The 11,033-nt window shown below is 51.3% G+C and overlaps 1 pseudogene; it reads left to right on the forward strand.

The window, feature by feature from the left end:
• LOC140897512 (zinc finger protein RFP-like) overlaps positions 1-11,033 on the forward strand; it is a 79,683-nt pseudogene that overhangs the window by 29,272 nt on the left and 39,378 nt on the right.

The raw sequence follows: 11,033 nt of genomic DNA on the forward strand, positions 1-11,033 counted from the left end.
CATTTCCTCTCATCTTTCTATGTCATCTCTATAAGTATCTACTCTTTCTCTTCCTCATCAACTGCTTCCGCTGCCAACTCTGCTTGGCCATCGTGAACTGAGCGGCACAGCTTCTGCCGCCAACTCTGCTCTCCTACGTTTCGCTCCCTTTTTCCAGGATTACCCGTGCAGGCGCCATAGCGCGGCAAGCATGGAGCCCGCTCAGATCTCCGCTGCTATTTTGACCATTGTAAATACCTCACTCATTATCCAGCAGTATGTGTATACCTGCAAAACCGGGCGAGGGAGCGACGACAGAGCGATTACGATAGTGATGAGGACATGGAAACAGATGTTCCTAGAAGCACGGCATGTGGCGATTGGGAGATCATGGTGGCGCTGGGCCTGGAACACCGATTCTGGGCCTGGGAAATAAGCACAGACTGGTGGGACCGCATAGTGTTGCAGGTATGGGATGATTCCCAGTGGCTGCGAAACTTTCGTATGCAGAGGGCCACTTTCATGGAACTTTGTGACCAGTGATGAGCTGGAGCTGGTTCGCGAGAACCGGTTGTTAAATTTAGAAGCCCTGTTAGAACCAGTTGTTCCGTGAGGGAGAACCAGTTCTAAAAGGGCTTCTAAATTTAACTGGCCCAAAGTGGTGCCTTAGGCACCGACTCCATGGGTGCTCCAGCTTTGGAGCACCCACGGGGAAAATTTGGTGGGTGCAGAGCACCCACCAGCAGCTCCCCGCCCCACCCCCAGCCCCAGCTTACCTCCGCTCTGCCTCCGCCTCCTCCCCTGAATGCGCCGCCCCGCTCTGCTTCTCCGCCCCCCCCGGCTTCCCATGAATCAGCTGTTCGGTGGGAAGCCCGGGCAGGTTGAGAAGCAAGCGGTGGCTTCCCGCTCAGGCCCAGGGAGGCAGAGCGGAGGTGAGTTGGGGCGGGGGGGGGGCGCGAGGAGGGCCGCCCGCTCCGCAGCAGATACCCTGTGCGCACCCCCCCAGGTTAACTGCTCCCCACCCCAGCTCACCTCCGCCACTCTCGGCCTGAGCGGGAAGCTGTGGCCTGCTTCTCAGCCCTCCCCGGCTTCCCGCCAAACAGCTGATTCTCGGGAAGCCGGGGGAAGGGGCGCGGAGAAGCAGAGCCGGGCAGTGGGTTCAGGGGAGGAGGCGGAGCGGAGGTGAGCTGGGGCCGGGTGCGGGGTGGGGAGCTGCCGGTGGGGGCTCTGCGCCCACCAAATTTTCCCCATGGGTGCTTCAGCCCCGGAGCACCCAGGGAGTTGGCACCTAGGGCGCCACTTTTGATGTGATCAATGGGGGAGCAGTCGCTCCCCCTGCTCCCCCCTAGCTACACTCCCCTGCCCCTAGGAGTCAGAGGGACCTGCCAGATGCTTCCTGGGAGCTGCCCCAGGTAAGCATCACCGGGCCTCCCCACCTCTCCCCCTGGCAGGTGCCTCTGGCTCTTAGGGGTGGGGTGGGCACCCACTATGGTGGCCCATGAGACCCTCCTGCCTGGTTCTGGGGGCAGTCAGGGGACAGGGGAGGGAGATGGATGGGGCAGGGATCCTGTGGGGGGGCATCAAGGAATGCGGGGGGGTTGGATGGGGCAGGAGTCCCGGGGGGCGGGGGTGGGCAACGACCCCCTCGTGGGGAGAGGAGGGAACCCATTGTTAAGATTTTGGCAGCTCATCGCTGTTTGTGACTTGCTATCACCTGCCCTGAAACGGAAACACACCAAGATGAGAGCAACCCTCACAGTTGAGAAGCGAGTGGCCATAGCCCTGTGGAAGCTTGCAATGCCCGACAGCTACCGGTCAGTTGGGAATCAGTTTGGAGTGGGCAAATCTACTGTGGGGACTGCTGTACTGCAAGTAGCCAACGCAATCATTGACCAACTGCTATTAAGGGTTGTGACTTTGGGAAATGTGCAGACCATTGTGGATGTCTTCAATGCGCTGGGGTTCCCTAACTGCGGCAGGGTGATAGACGGAACCCATATCCCTATCTTGGCCCTGGAACACCGGAGTGGCCAGTACATAAACCGCAAGGGGTACTTTTCCATGGTGCTGCAAGCTCTGATGGATCACAAGGGACATTTCACCGACATCACTGTGGGATGGCCAGGAAAAGCGCATGACGCTCGCATCTTCAGGAACTCTGGTCTGTTTGAACAGCTGCAGGAAGGGACTTACTTCCCAGAGCAGAAAATTACTGTTGGGGATGTTGAAATGCCTATAGTTATCCTCGGGGACCCAGCCTACCCCTTAGTGCCATGGCTCATGAAGCTGTACACAGGCACCCTGGACAGTAGTAAGGAGCAGTTCAACTATAGGCTGAGCAAGTGCAGAATGGTGGTAGAATGTGCTTTTGGATGTATGAAAGTGCGCTGGCGCAGTTTACTTACTCGGTTAGATCTCAGCACAACCAATGTTCCAATTGTAATTGCTGCTTGTTGTGTGCTCCACAACATCTGTGAGAGTAAGGGGGAGACGTTTATGGCGGGGTGGGAGGTTGAGGCAACTCTCCTGGTGGCCACTTTCGCACAGCCAGACAACAGGGTGATTAGAAGAGCGCAGCAGGGCTCACTGCACATCAGAGAAGCTTTGAAAGCCAGTTTCATGACTGGCCAGGGTATGGTGTGACAGTTGTGTTTGTTTCTCTTGAAGTTACCCGTCCCCTATATATATGAAAGGAAATAAAGTCACAATTGTTGAAAAAACGTTCTTTATTATTTGTTGCACAACACATTGAGAGAAATGAGAAGGTAGACTGGGGGAGGGGGAGGGTATTGGGTTGGAGGGGTGGAGGAGGAGGAAAGGACAAGTCCAGAAACCAAATCAAAATTTTGGATATGCCAGCTTTCTGCTGCTTGTGCAGTCCTCTGGGGTTGCGTGTGTGGGTCCCTGTAGGCCCCCCCCCCCCGTGTTCTTGGGCGTCTGGGTGAGAAGGCTATAGAACTTGGGGAGGAGGGAAGGTGGTTATACAGGGGCTGCAGCGGCAGTCTGTGGTCTTGCTGCCTTTTTGCATTAGATCCACCATACAGCGGAGCATGTCAGTTTGCTCCCCCATGAGCCTGACCATAGCATCCTGCCTGCTCTCATTGCACGCATCCCTCCTCTCTTCGTGTTCATTTAACGCTTTATGGGACTCCACAATTGTTTGCCTCCATGCATTCAGCTGGGCCCTATCAGTGTGGGAGGACTACATGAGGCTGGCGAACATGTTGTCCCGAGTTCGTTTTTTCCACCTTCTAATCTGGACCAGTCTCTAGGATGGAGTAGATAGGGGCTGTGTTGAAACATTTGCACCTGCTGGAGGAGAAAAAGGGAGGGTAGTATTTCAAAAGATACATTTTAGAGAACAAAGGGGATGCTCTTTGTCAGTGAAACAGGCAATTCATAGTACACAGCACATGTTCTTTCTGTACAAGGTCGCATTTTGCCTCTTATACTGAAGTGCCTGCGACTTTCGACTTTCATGTGAGTAAGCCATCACACGCTGCAGGGCAACAGAATTCAGCTGCAGGCAGCCATGGTAAGCACTAGGGGCACACGGGGTTCTGCTTCTTCCGCATTCATTTCAATGCTTTCAAACTGCCGGGCCCCCTTTCCCGTAGCAAGCAATGCCTGGTGGGTTTGCCATATAAAAGGAGGGCCTGCGGGCTCTCTGGGATGATCGCTTCACACAACACCCCCCCCCACCCCACCCCCCTGCATCCACCGCATGGCTCCGATGAGGCTCTGAGCAGGGATGAGCCCTTTAAACTAAATGCGAACAGCTCAGCACGGCTGGGTTTCCTCCCACCCCCCACCGGGTGGCTCTGATCAGGCTCTCACTCACCAGAAGTGCCTTCTCCAGTGTCATGGTCTGGGAGCCCGCCTTGGGAGTGGGGGGAGGCTGTTGGCTCCGGTGTTAAGAATAGTTCCTGGCTGGGGGGGAAACTGATTACCCATTTGCTGCCTGTGCACTGTCCTCCTCCTCTTCATCCTCCAATAACTCATCCTCCTCGCTCTGTGCAACTCCCCCCTTGCAGGTATCCACGGACAGTGGTGGGGTAGTGGTGGCGTCACCCCCCATAATTGCATGCAGCTCACGGTAGAAACGGCATGTATGGGGCTGTGACCCAGAGCGCCCGATCACCTCCCTGGCTTTTTGGTACGCTTGCCTGAGCTCCTTGATTTTTGTACAACACTACTCTTGTCCCTGGAGTAGCCTCTTTCCATCATGGCCCTGGAGACTTTAGCGTACGTATTTGCGTTTCTTTTTTTGGAACGTAGTTCTGCCATAACAGATTCATCTCCTCAATATGCAATGAGATCTAGTACCTCCCATTCGGACCATGCTGGAGCTTGTCTGCGAATCCGGGACTGTGTGGTCTCTTATGATGGTGGACTCTGCAATGGTTGTTCTAACTCCGTAATATAAAAGAGGTCACTTAATAATGTATTTATTCCTTTTTTATTTACTGTGTCCTCTTTAATGCTTGACTTTAATGATTTAATGTTAATTGGTGTTATGCTCACTATGATACTTTTCTTTCCTCCTTCTTCCTGTTGTCTAGATCAAGTGACAGTGAAGAAGATGAAGATTCTCTTATTCTGCCACAGCTCCCGAGCCAGCTCCCCTCTCCCTGGTTTTATTGTTTTCTTCCTTACTTGTTATGTTCACAAGATGGAATCAGGTAGGAATCCGCCCTGTGTCTGCTGTTTCTTAGAGGATTTATTTAAGCCCCTAAAGTGTCTGAACAAAATACTTAACTCAAGTCAGTGGAACTACTCACAATGTGTAAATTTAAACACACAGCAAAATCAGTGTAAGTGGGGAAATGGTCCCACTATTGTGGGGAACTTTCCTGGCTTCTACACGACCCCGGTGAAATGGGCTAGTGAAAGGATCTGAGTCCTCGCTCCCACTCCCTTCACCCACAGGCCTGCCTGACCTCGAGGGCTCCACTTCCACTCTCCTGTCTGGCAGAGTCCTCATAACCCCAACAAAGCTGGGCCCAGGATTCTGCGGGGGGCTTGACCCCCAACCTTGTTGTGGTCACTTAGAGCAGCGGCTAGGGTGTCCCTACTCTGGGGGGCTCTCTCTGCACTGGACACTTCCCTAACCCACTGATCATTACATACAGTTTAAAGCAAATACAATTTATTAGACAGCAATCAGTTTTGAAAACATAAGGAAAAATGGGAAAGGTTAAAGGAAAGCACATAACCCTGCTCTGTGGCAAGGAACATCACAACCAGCCATCTCTGGAATGGAAGGGACGTTCACAATCTGTTCCTCACGCGTCCCAGACCTCCTTCTCAGGCCCTGGCTGTGCTGCAGGGATGCTGCGGGTTGGACACTTGCTCTGGCGGCAGCCACACACCTTCAGGCTCTAGGTGGCAGGACCCTTCTTCCCAGCATCAGCCCACCCCCATAGGGGTTATGACCCCCCTCCCAGTCTGGCCTGCAGGGACCCTTGACTGATGGAGTCTCCCTGGGTGGGCCCTCTGCCCAGGGTCCCCTCTTCCCCTGCTAGCCCTAGCTGCTCACTGCACCCGACACCAGACTACACGAGCCCCCAGCTTCATTCTCCTCTGTGCTGTTGCTGCTCTGCCTCCAACCCCCTGGGCTGCTTCTCTGGATTCTCTGGCTCTGGTTGCTGAAGCTCTCCTCCCAGGACAGGTCTGCTCTGCGGGCTGCTTCTGTGACTCTGCCCCCAGCACTGACCTGCTCCCTGGCTGGTTCTCTGGCTCCCCAGGTCAGCTTGGGCCCCTGCTCTCTCCTTAGCACAGCCCCACTCTGTCTGTCCAAGGCGATTTCAGCTCACACGGAGGATGGGACCCCCTTGGCCACCTGACTCGCTCCTTAGCCTGCCCGCCCTGTCAGTCAGGCTGACCTGGAGCATTGGCCTTTCCCCATTGCTCCTGGGGACTGTCAGTGTCAGGGTCCTGATTTCCCATCAACCCTTCCCTTCCTTTTGATACTGGGAGCTAGCCAACCAAAAACCCTCACTGAGTTTTAGTAATGGGCCAACAATCCTCTTACATTCCCCCTTGCTAAAATTCTGCCACTACAGCCACAATATTCACACCGGTACATCAAGGCCCCATGTTTGCAACGTACTGTATACCAGCATCATGTCATATACAAAATTAACAAAAGAACATTCAACATATTTAACATTCGATGTCTACTTCTTCCTACTATACAGGATAATTTTCATTAAAACACTACATAGAACCAATAACAGAATTATCTCTAAATTTAACAGGCAGTACACCCTTAGTAGTTCTCTGGGACCTTCTTCAGACTGATGGTTCATTACCGACAATTTCTATTTCTCTGTCCCTGGTAACACCAGGTCAATTTGAGGGATCTGGCCATTCTCGTTAGGGTTTGGGTTTGCCTCGATATTCAGTTTGTGGGACTAGAACCATCCCCCAACTGATTTCAGTCTCCTCAGGGCACACTGATCTATGCTTCCTGTGGTCCCCGACTGGACTAAGAAGGCAATGTTCTAGCTGGTCCCTATGCACTACACTTTCAGGACCTCCTCATTCAGGCCGGATGGCGTCAACTGGCAGCTCAGGATTGTTCTGAGCGACTACAATGTGGGGATTCGACTCCCACTTCTGTATTTTATTAAGCCCTCGGTATCTATGGTTATGAACTGGTGCACAGTCACTAGGTCTGATGAGAGCTCCATTGTACTTGCAATCATAAGTCCTTTTCCTACTTTGGGCTGTGTCTTTAGTTGTGCTGAGAGCAGCTTCGCCAGCTGTCTTTGGGCTGTCATGGACACCTTTGACCCAGTCATGGAAATTGGTCACCTCAGCCTTAGAAAAGAGTTCTTGATGCTTCTCTGGCAACGCCCTTAAGTTAGCCACTTGTGCAGGAACCAGCTCCTTGAGCGCTGCTTGAACTGGAACTGGCAGTCTCCCACCACATCTTTCTTGACGAAGGGTAACTTGTTCTCCTTTCTCCCTCCTTGTCACCTGCAGCTCATTTTTATTCTTCTCAAATGTTGCCTTCACCTGAGGGATCAGCTCCTCAGGCTGGTGTACCTCTGCTGTTCCGTTCCGAGGATTCAACTCCAGAGCCTTCACGCTTGAGTTTAGAAGACTCACTGGTACTCTTCCTTTGATGGCACTAGTCAGAACATTAGCTGACTGGACTCCATGAGGTAGGCATGACCCAGATGTAGGCTCTACCAGCACTCGATATTTGTTGAACCCAGCAGCATTCATCAAGGATCTTCCATCTCCAAGGAGGGAATAGTGGTCTTCCCTTTTCTGCCCACTTTAACATTTCCAATCTTCATTGTGGGGATCAGGGAACGATTCTGCCTCTCCACTGGAGCCAGTAGTCTACTCAGAACAGCATTCTTCGTAGAGTGCTCATGACGGTTCATCCTCCTGGTTCCTTCTCCTGGCAAGAGCAGCTCCTTCAGCTTACTAATGTTCATTCCTAGAATCCCTGGGACTCCTTCTTCCATATGGCTCTCTTCAGAGGCTTTGTCTTTCAGGATGAAGATGAATTTCCCTGGCAGTGTCTGGCCCATGTACTCTGTCTGCTTCGAGGCACCCCACCACTGGGATTGCCACTCCATTAACTGCTGTTAGACATACAAACTGTGTGCTGTGCATGGTCAGCTTTGTCCTTCAAATATTTTTGAAAATGTGACTCAGTAATGGTGGTGACTTCTGAGCCAGCATCTAACAAACATCTGGTCTTCACTCCTACTATACATACTTCAGCAGTTAGACAGTCTCCAAATGCTCGCTTACAGAAGTTGCTAGATATGCTGGCACTGCCCACATTCCTCTCAACACTGCATGCAGAGTGATTTTCCACAAGGACAGGCCTAGGAATCCTTCTGCCACTGCTTGGCCTTCTACTGTAGATGGACCACTCACTCCTGGTGCCCCATTGGTTTTGAGTGGCTGGGACTCTGCTCTCCTTCTCAGTGGACATTCTTGGCTAGTATGCCCTGGCCTTTCACAAGTGTAACAGTTGTACCTTCCCAGCTCATCCTTCAGTGGGGATCTCGGGATCCCGATGTCCTTGGATACTTTGGCATACTAATGGGATTTTTTTCTTTCATCAACTCGGTCATCACTTGCAGCATCTCCTCCTGTTGGACCGCTAGTTTTTCTACATCTTCACTTAAACTTCCCAATGTTAATTGTGTTTTGGGGCAGGACCTTTTCCCCATTAGTTGCATTCACTTCTTGTACAGGGGTTTGGCATGAGTTCATGGAACTTCTTACCAGGCTCTTCCTTAAACCTCCTTTTCATTTCACGGCGGAGGGAATCATCCCGGAGCCCCAGCACCAATTGCTCTTTCAGAACCATATCTGGGTCTGGAACTCGTCAAGGTTCTTGCCACTTTGCTCATTCTCTCCTGGAGATCATATGCATATTATGCCCAGTTTCACCAGGCTCCTGCTTTCACTCAAAGAACTCCTTTAGTCGGGTTCCAACAGTATCTGAGTGTGATGTGGTATGGAATATGGGTGACCATTTTAAAATATCATTGACACCAATATTACAAAATCACAATAAATCATATACAAGATATGCCATGTAAGGCATCAGTAGCAATGTTATAATTTGCTAAATATGATCATCATGTTTACAGGTGTGTATCATCTTTGTATCATAAGCTATAGATATGTGTGGTATATTTGTGTCTCAAAATTGTGCTGTGCATCTGGGTGACACTCCCAGGCAGACCAGCATCAGCACTATCCAGCCTGCTTGGTGGCCCATCAAGGGCAATAAGCTGTACAATGAACCATTGAGAGAAGCCAGGGGCTCTGCCTATGAGTCAGCAGGACATGTAGGGACATGCCTGTGGACAGGGGACTCCAAATACCTTTCCATGCCCATGTGCTGGGAGCTTGTGTTTGGGACAATGGATGTACAAGTCACATGGCAAAGGATATAAAAAGGCAGCTATATCTTCCCCATTTTGTCTTCAATACTGCTTCTCACCTCTGGAGTAAATTCTCTACAAACGGATGCTTTGAACAAAGGACTGATAGACCCATCCAAGGTGTGGATGTGTTCCAGAGGGACTTTACAAGCTAGCGAACTCACCAGTGTTGCTAAAAACCTTATATGTGGAGTATGTATGTATGTATCTGATTGCTTTCACCATTTAACAACTCTCTTCTTTTTCGTTTCTTTTCTTTTCTAATAAAAACTTTAATTTTAGATACTAAAGGATTCATAGAATCATAGAATCATAGAATATCAGGGTTGGAAGGTGTCACGGAGTCCCTGGGCGATGCTCTGGAACTGCTCCCCATGAAGCCAGTCAGGACTCTGGGGTAGTCGCCTTTCTGTGAGCAGCCTGTCTTCAGGACACACAGCTCACACAGCTTCCACCTTCCTGGGTCTGACCTCGGAGCATTCAGCATCCTCTGCCCCTCCGTGCGCTTCCCCCAGCGAGTCCACTCAGGCGGGGCTCCTGGGGAAGCCAGAGGGTCCTGCACCCCAACTCCGCAGTCAGACGGGACTCTCAGCCAGCCAGTAAAACAGAAGGTTTATTAGACGACAGGAACATGGTCTAAAACAGAGCTTGCAGGTGCAGAGAACGGGACCCCTCAGCTGGGTCCATTTTGGAGGGCAGGGAGCCAGACAACCACGTCTGCACTTCACTCCATGTCCCAGCCAGCCCCAAACTGAAACTCCCCCCAGCCCCTCCTCCTCTGGGCTTTGTTCCTTTCCCGGGCCAGGTGGTCACCTGATTCCTTTGTTCTCCAACCCTTTAGCTCTCACCTCGCAGGGGGGAAGGGCCCAGGCCATCAGTTGCCAGGAAACAGGGTGTCGGCCATTCTCTCTGTCCAGACTCCTGCACACACCGGCCCTCTAGGGCTCTGCAATGATCATACACCCTTACCCCACCCCCTAGATACTTAAGAACTGCCTAGGGGAAACTGAGGCACCCCCATACTATTCAGAGGAAACATTAAGAAGAGTCCCACTTCGTCACAGAAGGGACCCCAGAAGGTCATCTAGTCCAACCCCCTGCTCGAAGCAGGACCAATTCCCAGTTAAATCATCCCAGCCAGGGCTTTGTCAAGCCTGACCTTAAAAACCTCTAAGGAAGGAGATTCTACCACCTCCCTAGGTAACGCATTCCAGTGTTTCACCACCCTCTTAGTGAAAAAGTTTTTCCTAATATCCAATCTAAACCTCCCCCACTGCAACTTGAGACCATTACTCCTCGTTCTCTCATCTGCTACCATTGAGAACAGTCTAGACCCATCCTCTTTGGAACCCCCTTTCAGGTAGTTGAAAGCAGCTATCAAATCCCCCCTCATTCTTCTCTTCTGCAGGCTAAACAATCCCAGCTCCCTCAGCCTCTCCTCATAAGTCATGTGTTCTAGACCCCTAATAATTTTTGTTGCCCTTCGCTGGACTCTCTCCAATTTATCCACATTCTTCTTGTAGTGTGGGGCCCAAAACTGGACACAGTACTCCAGATGAGGCCTCACCAATGTCGAATAGAGGGGAACGATCACGTCCCTCGATCTGCTCGCTATGCCCCTACTTATACATCCCAAAATGCCATTGGCCTTCTTGGCAACAAGGGCACACTGCTGACTCATATCCAGCTTCTCGTCCACTGTCACCCCTAGGTCCTTTTCCGCAGAAAAAGCCCCCTTTTATTGGCTGGCAGCGTGGTCTTTTGGGTAAGATTCAAACGAGTATTGATCTGGTAAGGTGGCTGGTCTTTTGCGGGAATCAGAAGAACATTTTGTAAAGTGAACAGAGTTTTAAGTAACTTCTCACTGTACTGAACCTGTTCACTGATTGGGAGCCAGAGACTGGAATGCAGTAAAGGGGGCTGTGATTTTTTTTTTTTAGCTTCTTGATAACCAGTGTGGGGGATCAGGAACAGTGTTTTTTGACTGGTTGGTGAATCTAATTATAATGTAAACCACTGCTTTTGGGGAGAATCTGCTCTCCGTTTTGCAGCCTGCCCTGCCCTTGGCATTTCCAGTGTGGGCTGCCCTAGGCACCTTGGGTCACACTGAACATCCTACTTTACATG

The sequence above is a fragment of the Lepidochelys kempii genome, chromosome 14, assembly GCF_965140285.1.
Source record: "Lepidochelys kempii isolate rLepKem1 chromosome 14, rLepKem1.hap1, whole genome shotgun sequence".
Classification (NCBI taxonomy): domain Eukaryota; kingdom Metazoa; phylum Chordata; order Testudines; family Cheloniidae; genus Lepidochelys; species Lepidochelys kempii.